Source organism: Poecilia latipinna, unplaced genomic scaffold (genome assembly GCF_001443285.1).
Source record: "Poecilia latipinna isolate Pla-1442-1.1 unplaced genomic scaffold, P_latipinna-1.0 Scaffold870, whole genome shotgun sequence".
NCBI classification, from domain to species: Eukaryota; Metazoa; Chordata; class Actinopteri; order Cyprinodontiformes; family Poeciliidae; genus Poecilia; species Poecilia latipinna.
Genome location: NW_015113486.1, coordinates 43,523 through 61,879, shown reverse-complemented (window position 1 = coordinate 61,879; position 18,357 = coordinate 43,523). Strand labels below are relative to the sequence as shown.

The 18,357-nt window shown below is 38.5% G+C and overlaps 1 long non-coding RNA gene across 2 annotated transcripts in view; it reads left to right on the top strand.

Annotated features, from left to right (window-relative positions):
- The window catches only part of LOC106957073 (uncharacterized), a 61,166-nt gene that overhangs the window by 37,345 nt on the left and 5,464 nt on the right, over window positions 1–18,357 (top strand). Inside the window, exons 3-5 of one of the 2 annotated variants that reach the window (XR_001426888.1) lie at window positions 6,814–6,916; window positions 15,001–15,041; window positions 15,129–15,224. This is a non-coding gene — a long non-coding RNA (uncharacterized LOC106957073). The remainder of the gene's footprint in view (window positions 1–6,813; window positions 6,917–15,000; window positions 15,042–15,128; window positions 15,225–18,357) is intronic. The other variant, XR_001426887.1, reaches the window with a different exon arrangement.

Sequence of the window (18,357 nt, the reverse complement as noted above, 5' to 3'; positions counted from 1 at the left end):
GTACATTTTTGCCTGTGTATTTGTACTTTTACTTAAGTACATTTATTGAGTACTTTCTCCACCACTGCTGGTCAGCAAGCAGCTCTAGTGTTCCTGGTGGAAGATGTGTTTTGGAAATGTTTTGTCATTTTTATCTTAACTTGCTTCAGGATGCTGTTGTAGCTGTTTTAGTTGCGTAATCAAGTATTTAGGAATTGGTCTCTATGCATGTTTATCTTATTTTCTCCAAGGCTTACTCTGGTATTGAGCAACCCAGAAAGATGACGACTACAATCCATAAAGCCACGTCAATAAATATAATTGATGTTGTTGGTTAAATTTTCTAAATATACTCTTTGATACTTTCAGGAAACGGCACTCTGACAATCAGTCTTTTGATCTCCCAGTATAAATGCTTTCAGCTGATTTGAATCTTACCTAAAACTTTGCCTGAAGCTCTGGATGAGACTTTAATACCCACCGAAACACAGTCGACCTGTTTCAGTGCTTCCAAAGTATTTCTGCAGACGTCCTTTGGAGCCCAGACTCTGGCACCGCGCCTCAGTCTTTGCTCCACATCTTCTGCTTTCCATGAAGGAGCAGAGCTCAGACAGACAGAGAGCAGCTGAGACAACAACAAAGAGGTTTCTGTCAGGACTTCAGGTGAGGCTGCTGTGACATGAGCTTCAGTGAGAGTCAGGTTTCTGTGCTGAGAGGAAAGCTCAGTCAGGGCTGGATTATTAAGCAGGAAAAAACGCTCCCAGTCTTCCATCTGTTTGGGTGGTTTGACTTCAGGGAGGACACAGACGATCTGTTTCCGATATCCTATCAGCCCTGATAGTTTGAGGGGATTATTTAACATTAAACGTTCATTAAAAAAAAAAAAAAACAGGTTAATTTTTGATAAATAAGCATTGTGCAAAGTCCCATAGGTATTTCTACTCTCCAGTTGGGAATGTCTGGAATGCTGTCAAGAGATGTTTGTGTATGCAAGTGTTTATAGAATCAGTTTAAATGAAGCTTAAAGTTGGCGATTAACATGAAAAATCAGATGAGAGCTCCAGAAATGACTTGGTGGAGAAAACACACATGTTCCTGAGACACAGAGAACTGTGTGAAATTCCTTAATTTCTAGGCTACATATCATGTTTTAATTGTTTGATGCACAATATGCTTTTGATTCAGAAAAGGGGAGGAACCAGAACCATGATAATTTGTGTGTCATGGAAAGTTGGAACCTATATGTGATCAATCAGAACTAAATCCCAGCCTGTTGGTTTGATAGATTTTCTGAATTATCTAAAATGTCCCATCAAAAAAAAAAAAAAAGAAACAAGAAACTCCAGAGATTTAAATCTACATTTAACTGAAGTTTTCAGTTAAAATTACATTACTTATTTTTACTATTTGCCTTACTGTTTCTAAGATGAGAGAATTCAAGGATGAGGATAAAGGTTTTCCCTCAAACTGTGCCTTCCAGAAGTTTCATAATTAGCTTTCAGGGACTGGACTTGAAGCAGGCCTGCCTCAGAAAATCCTATCTGTCTGTGTGAAAACATATCAGTTTGACTGGGCTTCAACTGCTGAAAATATTGTCCACTTAGTGCTCATGTTGGGCAAGACTGCTTCATACCAGAAGCTGTTGAATTATTTCTTTACACAGGAATTTCTAATAACACCCAGAGATCATTTGAAGAGACTCAGTTCCAGGATTGAAAGTATATCTGAACTCTCATGAGTAAGCTGGACCTTTGCTTGAGAAGCGTTTGCTCAAGAGGACATTTGTCTGTTGTTTCTGTGAAACGTTGTTTACTGCCACCTGGGTTTTTATCTGCGTAGGAAAACACAAAGTCAAAGTCTGCTGAAGGTTCGTCACTTCACACGTCGCTCCTTTGTGAATTTAAATCAGATTTCATCATGTTTTACACTCCAGCATAAATTCTTTGTAAGATCTGGTCTCCATCAGCTCCCGGGCAGATCATGGCTTGCATCATGTCTCCATCGTCAGCAGGCATCAAAGCAGCTTCCTGCAGAGACGTAGTGAAGGTTGCTCTCAGCTAAAGAGAGCTTTTCTTTGTGTTTTAGATCAAATGTTTTAGGGGTAATTTTTTTTATGCATTTTTATCATCAGGTCCACATCTCTACAGGTGTTTTCTGCATGGTCTTTATGTTACCTGACGAACAGGCTGAAAACCCCAGGCCAGAATCCAAAAACTAAAGTATTTATGATGATGAAGGATAGGCTACAGGAATGGCTATCCAGCTAAAATAGTTTGATCTGAATGAATGGAGGTAGAAAAACTGTTTTTTGATTACATTTTTGCGTTATGCTATCGCCTCGCTCTGAATGAAATGCTATTATGTTGACAACAGTTTTCTTTGCGGGTCTCTCAACTCATCAGCAGATCCAGCTGTCTGTATTCCTCTTTCGCACTGCGACTCTAAACAGCCTAGTGACTGATGCTCACAACAGCTGTACTCAAGGCATAAAACCAATTTGTGCTTTCATTATGTACTGGTGGTTTGGACAGGATGATACTTCTCTTTGTCTGATGGCAGATTGATGGCTGCTCCTCTCCTGCAGATGGATTATAAAGGAAGAGCTCAGATGCCAGAAAATATTGTTTAGTCCTGACTGAAGCTTAAATGACTCCAAGCGATGATAGGGGTCCTGTGCCATTAATTCACGAGTCCTATATGACCCCAACGTACATCTGAGAGGAAAATTAAAAGGACAGCTTAATGCATCAACATTAATTTCAGTTTTTTTTTTTTTTTTTTTTTTTCAGGGCAATGACAGATTGAGAAGACGGTGTTTTCAAGTTTGAAGAAACTTTGGTTCAGTGGGGCGGATAGTTGCAACCAGAGAGTTGTGGGTTCGAGTCCAGGCTCCTCATCAGCCGCATGCTGAACTCCACTTTACCCTGCACACATGAGTACGAATGTGTAAATATAGATTTGCCATTGATCATTAGTTACCATGGTAACAAACCCAGGTGAGATGTGAAATATCAGGGCGATAATGAACCTTGGAAACTGAACCTGAAGCGACCTTAAAAAACCACAAATCCTTCTTATTACCGAATATTTTGAAGAAAAGTTCTGCTCTCCTTTACATTTGGATAAACCAGATATATTTGTTCATTACATAAAAGACAAACCTTCAGTCTGACTGATTTTTGAGATTAGTTGGGTTCATAAGAATTATTTCTATATGCTGAATGACAGGAGATGGATGGATTTATGTCCCGGAGAACAAAATGTTTTAGTGTGAACAGTATGAAACAAAAACAGAAGGTGTTGTTAAGATACTCTCCAGAGCTATTAAGAACGTCATTATCCACAGAGAAATAAATCCGGTACCAATATGGGCTGAAGTGCTACTCAGAAAGAAAATAAACCATTACAGCAAAATCAGCATAAAAGCTTAGATTATTTTTCAGCTGAAAAAAGATCTTGCTTTCAGGAAATATGTCCTGTGGGCTAATGAAACTGAGGAGCTGGATGAAAAACGGGTGACGGGGCAGCCTGCCTATTCCAACTGTGAAGTACTGGGAATCATGTGTTGGTCTTTTACTACAGGATGGATTGGTGCACTTTGCAAAAATAGCTGCAACATCAAAACATTGACCAGAAAGTTAAAGCATGGGCGTAAAAGATTCTTGCGGAAGAAGAAATGTTTGACCCAAGTCGTATAGTTTCAAAAGCAATTCGACCAAAACTAAGCAAATTCTCAAACTCATTGTTGTGGAATTAAGCAGGGAGAAACAGTTTTGAAACACTTTTTTCAGTTCTATTTTATCTTTATAATGTTATAAGTAAGATAAAATACACCCATTTCCATTAATAAAGTGCAGCAGCAAGAACACGCAACAGAAAAGCTAAAATGTTTCCTCTTTGTACATCTCTCTTTCACTTCCTTATTGAGCAACGTTTAAATCTCTACAGAGAGCTGGACTCAAGTTTGTAATATGAAAAACAGTCTTTTTAAACAAAACGATCTCCAAAAACTTAATGTAGCTCATGGATCACTCATTTGTCATTTAGTTGCTGATTGATATAATGAGAGGTTGGAGCAGTAGTGCTTAAAAACCGTCTCATGGTGCTGGACCCGGTTCTCCTCCAGGGGAGCAAAGAACTGAAAACATTTTCCACATACTAACGCACCACAGATGTTGAATGAGAGGAAAACAAAATTACAACAGGTGCGAAGTTCAGATCCCCGCAAAGAACAACGAGGAAATTCAGCTGCTGAACTTCCTGAGCATGTGGAGGCATCCTCCGAAAAAGAAAAATATCTGATTAAAAAATGAGTAGATATGAATGTTTCATTGAAACACTTTAGCTTGAATGTAAGCTGTAGTTTGAACTGGGGAGAAAGATTTCAGACAAAAGCAGCCGCTGCTGAGGAGGACCCCCAAACAAGACAGAATTGCTTGAATATTTTGTTCTTCAGAGTTGTGTTTTTGTCAGAACTTATTTTCTTTAAGTTTCTGTTTTTGTCTCTTCTGCCTTCTATTCTGCGTTTTTCTCCAGCTTCTCTGATCACCTCCTTGATAACAATGCCACCACCTGCTCTGATTCCCTTTACCTCACCTGCAGCCACTTCCCTAATCAGCCTCCCTGTCAGATATATGCTTCACCCCCCACAGATGCTCGCTGTGTTGTTTATTTGGCCTTGTTTGTTTCATGCGAGCTCCGATTTCAGCAGAACTTTCATATTTAGTTTATTTAAACTTTTTGTTTCAAAAACTTCTTCCCTCCTGCATGTAGCATCCACATCCTCACGTTTCTAACATGTTTTGGCACTTCTAGTATTCTTTTTTTTTTATCTTTTAATGTAATGTTATTCTGTTCCAATATATCAGATGTCACACATTTAGGATGTCATGTTAAAGATTTAACCTGTTAAATCTGGATGCTTCATATATTTGTAAAGCTATAACATCACTTTATTCACATTGTATTTAAGAAGATTCAAGAGTGGATAAATGTTTCCATTTAGTTGCGCTCTATTAGGTTGCTAACCAACTCTTCCACCTAACGCTTTACTTGAATTTCATAGCTCAAAAGGCTCCATTCATCATGCCTGGGCGGTAAACAGAAATATTTAAGCACAGCCAAAGCTCAACTTACTCTCTGGTAGGATTTTCTCCCTATTTAAACAGAATTTAAACACCTATTTGTATGCTCACACAGCACACATCTATACTCAATAGTTTCTCAGATTTATAGGTCCTGTGGCTGCTTGCATCCAGCACCAAATTCCTTAAGAACATAAAACCAAATGGATTACCTTTTGATTGGTCCTTCTTGGACGGCGTTCTTGGTCCAGCACCAATATTCTGGTCTTCTGCCATTCGAGGCTAGCTGGCTTGGCATCCATTCCAACAAAAACACACATTTCAGTATTTTGATTAAATAAGTAATAATATTGTAACACTATAAAAATAGACCTGGACAGCTATTAGTGAATAAAAATAAAATAAAATAAAATAAATTCTCTCTTGATGAAATGAGGTGACAGAAATTTATACAATGTGTTGATTTTTAACAACTAAAATACACACATTATATTTTTAGATATGCTGACAGCAGAATCTTCTGGATAACGCATTACTGCTGTTCTGGCTTCAGATGGAGATTCTGTGTTAGTGGACAGTTGATGGGACAAATTGTGTCAGGAAGGTTAACAAAAAGCTATTGACACATTTAGTACTTTGCTACATTGCTGGAGTCTGTACTGGAATGCTTTGTCAGACTTAATATTGCAATTCTTTTAACCACTGCAGGAAAAATGCAGTTAAGTTGGCTGTTTTTTTTTTTTTCAGTTTACACTTACAGTGGGTCTTTGTAACTTTACACAGAAACAACAGAATTAATGCAACTGCAACTCAAATATTGCCTAATGATAATATATTTAATCTCTTACATTGCTTTGTCATTGCTTCACTCACCTCAAGATGCTAGATGCCTGAGAACAGGAAGTGAAACAGACAGAAGTGATGAGACATTTTTTTACTGTCTTATTAATTTAGCTAAAAAAATATCGGATCACTTAGGAGTTCTTGAAACTTTATTCCCAAGTGGTTAGTCAGTCCTTTTAATAAAAATTTAAAAAGTGACATGAACAAAATGTAAAGTACTCACTCATGAGGCCTGAAAACATAAAATACACATCACTGGTTCCAGGATACATGCACTGTTCAGAGAGAGATCACATCAAAAGTCACACACACAAACAGCAGCACTTGGTCTTTCACAATATCCTGTTCTTTTCTCAACTTTGAGCTAAACAAGAATCAATCTGTGTGTCCTGATGTTCATTTAACTAAATATTATACCAAATAAATTGTTCCAATAATTTATGTAGCAAGTTGTAGCTGTAAATACTGAAGGTTGTTGCTCCAGTATCTTCTCAAAAGTTAAAAACACATTTTATGTCAGACAATGAACTGCTGGTTGAACTGATCACCTTCCTGAGTCGTACTTAATATTGAATGAAGTCTTGGGAATTTCTTCTACCTTTACATCTCAAAGTTTTTACCGACTTTGAAGAAACTTGTTTCCTTCAACTTTGCTCTAAACAGTCCTGGACTACGCTTTTGTTCACCCAAGCTATAGATGAATCTGTGCTGAGAGGAAATACATTGGGTTTTCCACAGTGACTGGTTGTGGGTTTGGACTCTTGGGTCTGTTGTTTCTTTAGGAAACACTTCTTCCTTGTTTGCTTGTGGGAGATGCAGCAGTACTGAGCGACAAGAAGCAATTTGGATGAAAATGCAGCTCAGCTCTTACATTGTTATCTCGTATGTTGTTCTTATATTCCCATAGGATACCAGTGTGTGAAACAAGCCTTGTGCCGTATTGTGAGGAGGTGGAAGAGAAAGTAGTGCTGTCTGTGAGAAGAAGGTCAGATGGCGGAAAAAGGTCAGAGGTGAAAATAACAGAAAGGTGTTTCCCATCAAAGGCCTGGCTGCAGCAGAGAGCTGCAGCTGTTTACTGAATGTCTTATGAAGTTGGTAACATAATCTCAAGATGCTCGTTTCTAAAAGTTTTGAGTGTTTTAGCAAAAAGTTTGCAATTTCTTTTTTGAAACCATTGTTTTTGCATTTCCTTTAGACTTTTAAGTAGAAAAGGCTGAACTGTTCATCACTCTTTAAAATATGTTTTCACCTGCTCATTTTATTCGTAACTTCGATCCAATAATGTACATTCCTTGAATACATTCAAGTAAAAGTCATGGTTTGTGTTTAAACAGGCAGTTTTCAAAGGTGGTATAATATTTGCAAATGCTTGTGCAGTAATAAGTTACCCAAGTTTATAGATACATCCTCCTTCTGCTGTTTAATGTTCATTTAACTCTGAAAATCATTATATATACACACCTTTCTGCAAAATTTTATGAATAATTAAATTAACATGTACTTGATATATAGAAATATTTATTGGTAAATTGTCAATAAATTCAGGTTGTATAAGGGGTCCCACTAAAGCATTTCAATGGGGTTAGGGTCTGATCTTTGACTACACCATTTCAACACCTTGATTCTTTTTGTTTCAACTATTGTTATAGATTTGCTGCAGGATTTGAGATTATTTTCCTGTTTCAGACGTCCAACAGATGTCCTCCCATTTATAAATTGGTGTACTGAGATCATGGTAGAAGTTCAGATGATGAATCCTCCACCACCAAGCTTAATAGTTGATATGAGGCATTATGTTTGTTTTTTTCTCCAGACCAGGTCCTAAGATTATGACCAAACATCTCAACTTTTGTCTCATGTGTCCGAAGGACAATGCTTCGGATGTTATGTGGTTTATCCATATGCATCTTAAACTAAGTGGTGCTGCCACTGAGGCCCGAAGAGGAGACAAAACTATTTGTCATTTTTTGTCATTTCTCTGACCTTGGGGAATATTTTCTACAGTATTTACCCCCCTCAAAGCTTGCCGCTGTCTGCTTTCTTTTTGTTTTCCAGTTGTGAAGAATTTTTCTCATTATAGGATGACAGAGTTCAAATATTTTGGAATTAACATTATAAAACATCCTGATATTGATGAACAGCAACAGTCAATAGTCATCATGCACACATTCGGTTTCCCCTCTACAATCCTACAAATACAGCAGGGTTAGATTTAGGTTTTCACTTAGTTTCTCTATTTTCACTTCATTGTTGAGGAACTGTGGTGGTTTTTTTACACATATATGGAAAACATTTTAGAACCAGTTCAGTACCACATTTGTTTTGGTGAATCTTAATATTTAAACACTACAATAGAACAAGAACATGCTTTTTTCTTTTTTTCATATTTCTTTTACCAGTGATTGTATTTTTTTTTCCCTTTGGAACATTAATATTTTACCTGCTCACTCTGCTTGTTGCCCACTACATTGTAAGTTTTTATGATCTTTTGATGCTCAGACTGAATTTTAAAAATCACCTTTTTCTTCAGGTTACATTAATAGTCTCTAACTTTTCCAGCACCACTAATGTGAAGTGCATTACTTTAAAATGACTCAGGGGGGTTGTTCTATATTTGAGCCAGAGTATCAAGGTTTAAAATTATACATTCCTGGTTGTATTAATCCCTTAAGCCCTCGGCTGTTTTTTTAAACTTTCACCTGGAAAAACATCGTCGGATTCGGTCTGTAACTGCTCCACAACTTCTGAGGCAAAATGAACAACCTCAGGCTGAAATGATAGGAGACACTCCTGATACACAACAGGAACAAACCTGTTTCTGAAGGCAAAAACTGCAGTCAATTTTTATTGTTGTTAGCGTCTTAAAAATGACAACTGAGCAGCATCTGCATGTATTTAGAGGACAGATTTTGAAACAGACTGCAGGAAGTTTACTGTTGGTTGGGCAATTATTTGCACATGAAAAGCAGCATTTCTGTACTTGTGATCTGTAAAAACTGCTCTGACGATGAGCTGATTATAAAATAGGTGATCAGAAAAGAACAACATCAAACTATCATCTGAAAAATCTGCTGCAGCACCTAAAATGATATCCATGTTGATGTTCTCTTCTTTTATCTGCTGAAATGCTGCAGATGTTAGGCTGTTCAGGTAATTCTGTGTGTTTGAGCATCCTCCTCGTTTCAGTTTAAGGTTTGATTAGGAGTCAGAACATGTCATTAAGTCTTTTTACTGCCTGTTACTGGCAGAAGATGACCACAGAATATTAAATGGGAACAATAAAGAACAACCAAGGCAGCTCTCGCAGAAAACTCACACACTCAGGACCTACAAGATGAATTGAACAAATAAGAATCCACAGAAATACAGTCCCACAGATGCAGAGTGTAGAATATCAGGATATTGGCTGCTCTCTGCTCAGATTTATGGAGGCCAATTGAATGATCCTGAGTAGTGAGAGAGTGTATTTTGGCAGGGCTCAGCTGCAGCCTCCCGGCCAACACACACTTCCACATATTAACCGGAAAAGTCAGTGGAAGGCCTCCTAAGCAAATACAGAATGAAAACAATATCCATTAAAGCGGTGGATGGTTCAGCCTAAGTCGGAGCAGCTCTGAAAGCAGCACTGAGTGACGAGCTGTCATCACTCAAACACACGGTTCCTTTAGTTTGACCAAATCTGCTCTACTATGCAGGAAGCATGTTTCGGATCATCTCTTGGATCTCCTATAAATTGGAGCTTGGACGTCTGAACAGGAGTATGGTCTTTATTATCTCCTACAGGCTTGATGTACTGACTAAAACTGAGAACCTTCAGAAGACGTGCGCCTGGCTGAAAATCATCTAGGTTTTCATCCTTGAGGCTACTAAGACTTTGAAACATAGTACAAGGCTCCACTGTACCCTTGAATAATAAACTGTGAATAGTGGTTTACTATTCATGGATTCTCCTATTTGTGGATTATTTCCATAGATGGTTTTGTAGCATATATCTAGAATATTTTAAAGAAGAAATGCAGCTTGGACAGCTAAAATGCCGTGGTGCAGCGCTACTTGACATACTATTGGCTAGCGTTTGCAAATCCACCAGTCAAGGAGCACCATTTATTTTCCTTGACACTGATTGGCTGTACCAGAGTAGTTGTCCCAGAATCTCATATTTTATGCTTTTATAGAAAAAAGGAAAAAAAAAAAAAAAAGTATTTTGATGTAAAAACTTTACAAGTAGAAATAAATTCACATTTATTTATAAAACACATTTAACAATTTGTTTGACCAGTGCTGTACACCATGAAAACAAATCAAAACATAGATAGTAATAAAATATAGCAAAAAGTATGTCCAATAAAATGAATATTCATTTCCAACAAATGGAAATGAATGACCCAAACTATGTGAAAAGCCAGTGAGGACAGATGGCAAGTGAAGCATGTCTGGTATTTAATGGAAACCTGTTCCATAATGTTGGAGTTAAACCCAAGGTCAGGATAAAACAATGTCTGATAATGACACTAATTTCAATCCAAATTTTTATGTGTTTTATTGAGTTTCACATCATGTGATTCTAAGTCAAACATTCTGTGGTAAAATAGAAAATAAACAGAAGCAGAAAAACTTGGAGTATGATCATTTAAAACATATCAGAATACAAATTCAGATGGATTTAAAATCCATCTGTGACCAGTTTAAATGGCGAATGATGTTTTTGCTGTAAAGTATTGCTAAGCTATGTTGATAAAACCAGGATGTTTTTTTTTTTTTTCCTCATCACTCCCTGTCTCCACATTCCTGTTTCAGTCAATGGAGATTTTCTGTGTGAATTTTACAAACAGTGTTCATATAAATTTCATGGCAAACTACAACTGTTCTTATATTTCTTATTATTTATTAATTTTTGGTGATCAAGCATAAGTAACTGCAATTTATGATTGCTACTTGCCTAGCTGGAACATCCTGAAATTGTCTCCCATGAGGCTGACAAGGAGGAAACTGTCCCTGCAATCATCTCTGAGCATCTTCCTCATATCAGACATACAGAAAGAATAGATCATTGCAGTTTTCTTGCAACAAGAAACACAAAGATCCTGCATGAAATATAGTGGAGCTGCTGTTGCTGCGCTGTGATATCTTCTCAGAATTTATGCAAGTATTTACGAGACATTGCATCATTTTGTTCATTTCACACATGAGCAGTAAAAGAGCATTTTTTGGCACCTCTGCCAGAGACAGACCCAAGTTTGGGTGTCCTAATAAAGGAAGAATTATTTAGCTGGCACTGGCAGTGCTGATTGAGACTTGAGCTTTAATTAAAGATTTCATGCATCCCAGTTTCTGGCAGACGTTGCCGCTTCCTCTGTTTCTGCTTCAGTTCCTGCCAACGTCTTTTCAAACGCAAACCTCCAGTCGTCTGTTGAACTCATCCGGGGACATGCAGGAGAAATGAGTTCAGTCACACAACTTCACGTCTTCCTCAGCCTGTCTGTGATGCCAGGGTTTCCAACCTACAGTCATTGAGAAGAGTCAGTGAAAGGCCACAGTGTTGCTGGCAGCTGCAGCGACTCTCAAAAGGCCACATTACAGGAGTCTCAGCCTGTTTTGTGCAACTACGCACTTTATAGAACAAAGGGAAAAGTGAAATAAGTTGAGATATGAGAAGCCGTAAAAGCAAAAAAGTACAAAAAAGAAAGGTAGTGTGCACATAAAATGCTTTCAGGTTTTAATTTTAACTGCAAATTGTTGGTACCAAACTGAAACACACTTTAAAAGACTCTAACATATTTGAATCTCTAATAAGAAACATGTCAAACAGAACAGTAATAAATAGATAAATAAACAGTGCAGTTTGGTTAAGCCACCAGCATCATTTCCCCATAGAAACCATGGACTCACCTGTTGCTGAACTCTGCATGTTTTGCAGCCAGTCCTGTCATTTCTGTCCTGCACAGCTGTAATTGCAAAGTGCATCAGTCAGAAACAATTTGCTCTGAACAACTCAGTGACTCAGTGATGTGGAAGCTGAGTGCGTGTGTTGAGCAGCGGTAGAGATTAACTGATTAGTACAGCAAACAATTTTTGGTCTGAACTAAGCTTCCTCCAGCTCCTCTCCAGCCTGAAGAGACGCTGAAGTGCATCACACAGCTGCGTGGTGCACAGCTACGGGACATCTAGTCCAGTTGTGTCCTTTCCTCGTTCCTCCCTTTTGCTCCAGGTGACTTTTAGTCAGTTACTTTTTCTTTCGGTAATGTCTAATTGTTTTTTAGTGTAAGTGTTCAGTAATCTTGGCTGCCCTCTGCAGAAGAAGCCGCTGTAATCCAGCGAGACGCTGAACAAATTTCTAAAGTCAGTCTGAAACTTGCCTGCAGTTACAGATGTATTAGTGGAATGACTCAGTATTTGGGAAACCCTGGTTACTGTTACCAAATCCCGTTTTAAATCATTCTTTATTCGATAACTCTTGATGCAAAATAAGTTGAATAAATCTCTCTAATCAAGTTAACGATGTAATAATTAACCGTTATTAAGTAATCCTTAAATTTTTGAATTGTTTTGTAATTTCCTTTCCTGCATTAAGACTTGAAAACTTGATGCCATTATTTAAAATTTCGATGCGAGTGTAACATGTGGATGGATTTTAAGGTGGGTGTAGAGGGTGGGCGTGTTTACTTTCTTCATCCTAATCAGTGAATCTTTTATAGTTTTTCCACCTAAAAAACAAGTCTGATGTTTTTCATATCATATTCTCTGCCGCTCAAGTTGCCTGTGGACTTCAAAGACAGTAAAAACCTTTTAACAAATCATAAGATCTGCCTGCAACAAAAACCCTAAGCCACTTAAGCCATAAACTTGGAGACAAAAAGCAGGTCAGAGATGTAGAAAAAGAATCCCTGCTGCTCTGTTGGTCTCAGATTTTAACCTGAAAGGAAGAAGTACTCCTTCAGCCAGAATACATCTCACATTATTTATATAAGGGGGGGGAAAAAAACACAGAAACCATTTGAGCTTGGTTTTCCAGTGGTGTGCTCCCCTTGCATTTTTGAGTGCTGCCTTGGGGGCAGAACTCTCTTTAGAGGCTCTCCACATTCAGGACAAGTAACTGGCCCAAAGCATGAGAGGAGAGACTGTGGGCACAGAGCAGGTGGCGGTAGTGGGTTTGTTTAGGAGCTATCGGAGTAGCTATGCATTACATGGTACCCTGCTTGTTTTCTGGTAAATCAAGAAAAGGAGTTCCTGATTTAGAGTCAAACATCGGCAGGGAGCAACAGGGAAGTTCTTAGATTCCTGCAGGATAAGAAACAAAAGCAAAAACAAAGAATCTGTGATGAAGATGTCCAAAACACAGTGAATTATCTTGTCTGAAAGTGGAAAGTAATTAAAAATGTCCAATACATCTGCTTTGATCTCGGACTTGATAAAACATGTTGGACCAGCAGCAGATGACACGGCTCATAAACTCTTTACTGACTGGATGTTTCAGCCTGAAGCAGGACCGTCTTGTTTTCTGTCCCTCCTCATTCTTCTCCCAGACACTAAGACAAAATAAAATGCAGAATACATGCTTTTCTTTACTTCCATCCGAGAAGAAGACTTTGGATAATTGAACAGCAGTTTATGTGTTCACTTTCGCTCAGGTAGATGTTATACTGATGCTGGTTCTGAAATAACTTAACACAACAAATGTAAGACTTTTGGATCACATTCTCAGTGTGGTGGTTCAATAAGAAATGACTCCACTCACAGCCGACTCCTTCTGAGATTTTGCTTTGTTTTCCGCTCAAGGTTCTGAATATCCCTGTTGGTCATGCACCTCTTTCCGCCACACTTCTTCCTTCCACTCAGCTTTCCAGTAATGCCCTGAAATACAGCGCTCTCCTTGCGTATATCTCTGCAGTGCTCTTTGAGACACAACTGTGTTTTGGTTATTTAGTCAAACATCTGTTTCTGCGTGACTCCTCTAATGTGTTCAACAGCTCCATGGATTTGTATTCACATCAGCCGAAAGCCGGAGCTTTCATCGTGCAGAGGATAATTTCAATTGTACATCATGTTATTTCCAGCTCCTGTCCAATTTATCATGAGCATCCAGCACTATGACCTTATATAAGATGGAAAAAAAAAAAAACAAACAAAAAAAAAACCCCATCAGTTTCCCCTTTAAAGTTTCCATGATAGGTGGCTGTTGTTTTTATCCAGACTTGGAAAACTGTGGATTTACAGAGGAGTAGAATAATAAAGATGTCCCATCTGTGTGCTGTTAAAGTGTGGTGAGATCATTCCAGCCCTGAGGTGGGGTTCTGAGTCTGTTATTTCACTGAAGGAGGTGTTCATTTCACAGGACATCCAAACATAAATCATTCCTCTTTCCGAGCGGCTCTGCAGCTCAGACACCTCAGCTCAAAGTGTTTGACTGAAGCTGCGCGGAGCTGCTGGAGATTTTCCTCAGCAAGTCCTTGGAATTCTTTTTGCTGTTCCATTAATAATCCAGCACAGCCGGAGGGGCTGGGCGCGCATGTTCTGGTCAAGGACAGGAAAACTACTGCTGAAGGTGTTCTTAAATATTTTAATGTTGGCCAGAATGGGGGGGGGGGATAATAAGACTGCAGCTTAATGCTCCGGTTTATGATGCTGGTGAAAGAGGAAGCTGAGGGAACTTCAGAAGTTCACCCACAGATGCTCAGTCACAGGAATAGTGAATTTAAAGTAACACTGATCACAACCGGTGGCAGAACTACACTGTTTAATAGTCAATTTTTTTGTTTTTGCCAAGTTTTTTTGGCACAAAATGAGCTTTTCAGGAAGTTGCACAACACCCATCTGATATAATCTTCATGGCCACAGCTTTGAATGCATTTTCTGTTCTGATTCAGCTGGAGAATAAATAATTGAGGCAGTTCCTTCAATCTAAACGAAGACTCAGTGATGGAATCTCTGACTTTATTCCAGCGTGGCCGATTCCCATGAAGAGTAAGGCATGGGTTGAACTGAGACTGAGAAAAGGGCAAAATCCTTTCTGCCAGATGAGTTGATTGGGTTTCCAGGGAATCTGGGGTCGGTAGATGGTGGTTTGTGTTTATGATTCCACTCTCTTTTCTTCCAGAGCGTGATGAGACGCACGGTGCAGCGTTGGAGGACGGACAGGTGGGTGAACTTGGTGATGGGATGTGGAGGATCGAAGGGACAGCCAGAGGAGTGGGAGGAGATTGACGGAGGAAATGCTTTGTTAAGTTCACCAGAAAACTTTGAGGACAAAGAGGCAGAGAGAATGGATCCAGAAGGAATTCAAGAATTGGAAAGGTTTCCTCAGAAGGAGGACAACGAAAGGTAAACATCCTCTGAAGCTTCCTCCCACAGCAATCTGATAGCGCCAATGTCTGCACACGCCTGTTAAAATGCTGGGCTTTGTGACATAAATCAGAAATATTTCCAGGTTTAATGTGACATTTATCCCGTACAAAAAAAAAACAAAAAAAAAAAACAAGCATATCTTTTTGAGGGAGATTGTTCACAAAAATCTCAATGATTCCATTTTACAAAGAGTTGAGCACCAAATTACGTGCTGTATTTGCCTTGTCACTATACATTAAGGCCAAACCTGTTATTTCTATTATATTTTTATTGGCATGTTTACAACCTCTTGGGTTTTGAAAATTAAAATCTTGTTTTGTGAACCAAGGGATGAGAGTGTAGGAGGAGGGGAAAATCTGTGTACATTTAACCCGATTGCAGTTAAATATCATTTTCTACTAGTTCAAATTGTAAGCATGAATCAAAAAATTTGCATACAGACATTTTTACAATTTTTGAAATCTGTTAATGGAAACATGGATTCAGTCAGAACAGAGGTTGGAAGTATTAAGATTTGTAAATCAAGTAGAAAGTTTCCGTCACGTCTTTAAGTCGTCTTCACCGTTAAATGAGGCAGATTCTCACTGATTGCTGATCAGCTCTAATCACTGATCGCAGCATATTTAGCACAAACAGCTCATAGGTTTTACAAACATCCAGCCTTCCACTGAACGTCTCTTTGTGAATGTTGTTTAAGTCTGCAGGAAGACAGAAGGTCTGCCTCTACAGGTAGTGTAATCAGGATAAAATTCATGTAATCAGAGGGAATATTTTTGCACCGAGCTTCAAACAGTGACTGATGGATATGACTGAGACCAAAGCTCCTCAGTTAAGAAGCCAGCAGGGTTCAGTTTCCTAAGGCCAAATTAGCATTTAAATGAACTTTGAACAAAGAGTCTGCTGGTGTGAATGAATGGATCTGAACCTGCACAGGGGCTCACCTGGCAACTCGACCCATTCATCTTCCTAGCCTCCATCAGGGGGTGGGGATGACATCGGATGGTGGTGACAGGCGGAGGTGTCTGTCCAGCCCAACTCACTGGTTCAAAAAGAGTTGGTTTGCCCACAACAGGACCGGACCCAACAGCCCGATCGCTGTGGAGGGACAGTTCAGATCGCTTATTCAATGACCGTGAGGATTCGCTTCCCATAAATAAAACTTCATTTAACACTCTGTGGCCTGTAAACACACCCCACATCCATGCATGTAATTTTCCTTGGCACAAACACAAGTCCGTACCTCTGGGAGCCGGTGGAAGTCCCATGGCTACATATTTCACAGAACTCTGAGGAAAATTTACAATAAAGTCTCCTTTTTTTAGACAAATAATTTCTTTTCTCTGCTGAACCTGTAAAAGAAGATAAGTGGAAAAGCCACAGCTGTTAAAGAAGTAGTTTCGGATTACTCCCACAATCCAGGACAATGTTTATGCTCCATATTGACTCTGGTCTTTATCCATAATGTATGCAGTAAATAAATAATCATCCAGGTTGGTGGCTGCTGCCGACTTCCTACTGATGGGGAAATACCAGCATGAAGTCAGAAGAAAAATAACTTAAGTCTTTCTTTTGGTGTGTGTCTGCTCTGCATGGAGTAAACAGACCAAAACATCATATGCTTCACTCTTCTGATGATTTTACCGTATGAGCTAAACTTCTGCTTTATTTTATTTTTTTTTAGTTAAAGCTCCAAGGGCCTTTATTAGAACCTTTAACTTTGAAATGATCATTGCTGTTGTTTAGTTGAGTAACTTGAATCGAGAGCAAATAAAAATAAGATTTAATTTGCCTTGAAAGATTGCTAGGACAAAAGTTAGGACATTTCCTGTGGCAGAAAGGGTCAGCATCTAGTTTTCTTTTATCTACACCAGATCTTGGCTGACGGAGAAGAGGAGGGGAAATTAGATTTGAAATGTTGAGATTTTTCTATTTTTTTTTTTTAACCATCATGCAACAGTACATGACTAGGTACTGTGATTTAAGTACACAGCCTTGAGGCCTCTCTGGAGCGGAGACTCTCATACATGTCTTCATATCCTTCTGAACTGATCACTGAAGCTGCACCTTGTTTAGAAAACTCCCAGAAGATTATTATGTCCAAAATTCAAACTAAATGGAAACCTTTAGCCACACATTATTCCAACTCTAAATTCAGTTGAATTTATTCTTAATGCAGCGCTTCAGCATTTCAGAGCAAAACAAGTCCAATTCATGTCCACTTTTACAAAATGCCCAAATTATTCAGATACATTTCCTTCTAGTTACATGCCAGTTCTGTCAAAATAATGAAATGTAGTCAAATGTAGGTGCTTCGCCCTAAACTGTGTATTCAAGCTGGTGGTTATTCACAGCGTATACGTCTTGTGCCAAACAAACCTACTTTCAAGTCAAATAAAACTCTCTAATCGCTGCTTTTCTCTGTTTGCATCTCTCCAGATTAAAATGTAAAATATCTAAGGAAGCCTAGCATGTTGCAAAGGTAAAAAGGAACTGTCCTATCAACGGAAAGAAAGCTGTAGAAGAATCCGGCTCAGTATTCATCCGGCTTCATGCTCCAGGTTGAGCAAATTTATACCCAATAAATAAAAATAATTAAAACTCACTCAGCTGCATTTCTTTATGAGATGTAGCTGAATGTCAAAGGAATACTGACATACAGTTTAAATAAATGTATTATGTGAACAGATAACTCAGCACAGAATCATGCAGATGGAAATAAACATGGTGAGCAAATATGAAGTGCTTTGCTAATTCACACAACTTACGATTAAGATGTAACAATTAAAAAAAAAAGTCTGTCTCATGGAAAAAGATGAATAACTATGAATTAGTTATTGGTGGGATAGTTCAATTTCTTTCTCACCTGATTAATTGCTAAAAATTTCTTCAGACACAATTTAACCATGAAATTGTCACTGAAGCATAAAATACTTGCTAAAAATTTCACCTACTTCTAGCTAAACTACAAACTTGAATAACTGTGAAATTCAGTGAAGCAAAGAGTCAAAAACCTGCAATGCTTCAGGGGGACATCCTGTTTTCATAAACTCATAAAGATCTTCCAGGACTAATTAATTAGAGTCGCATTTCACACCGAAACACACCAAAA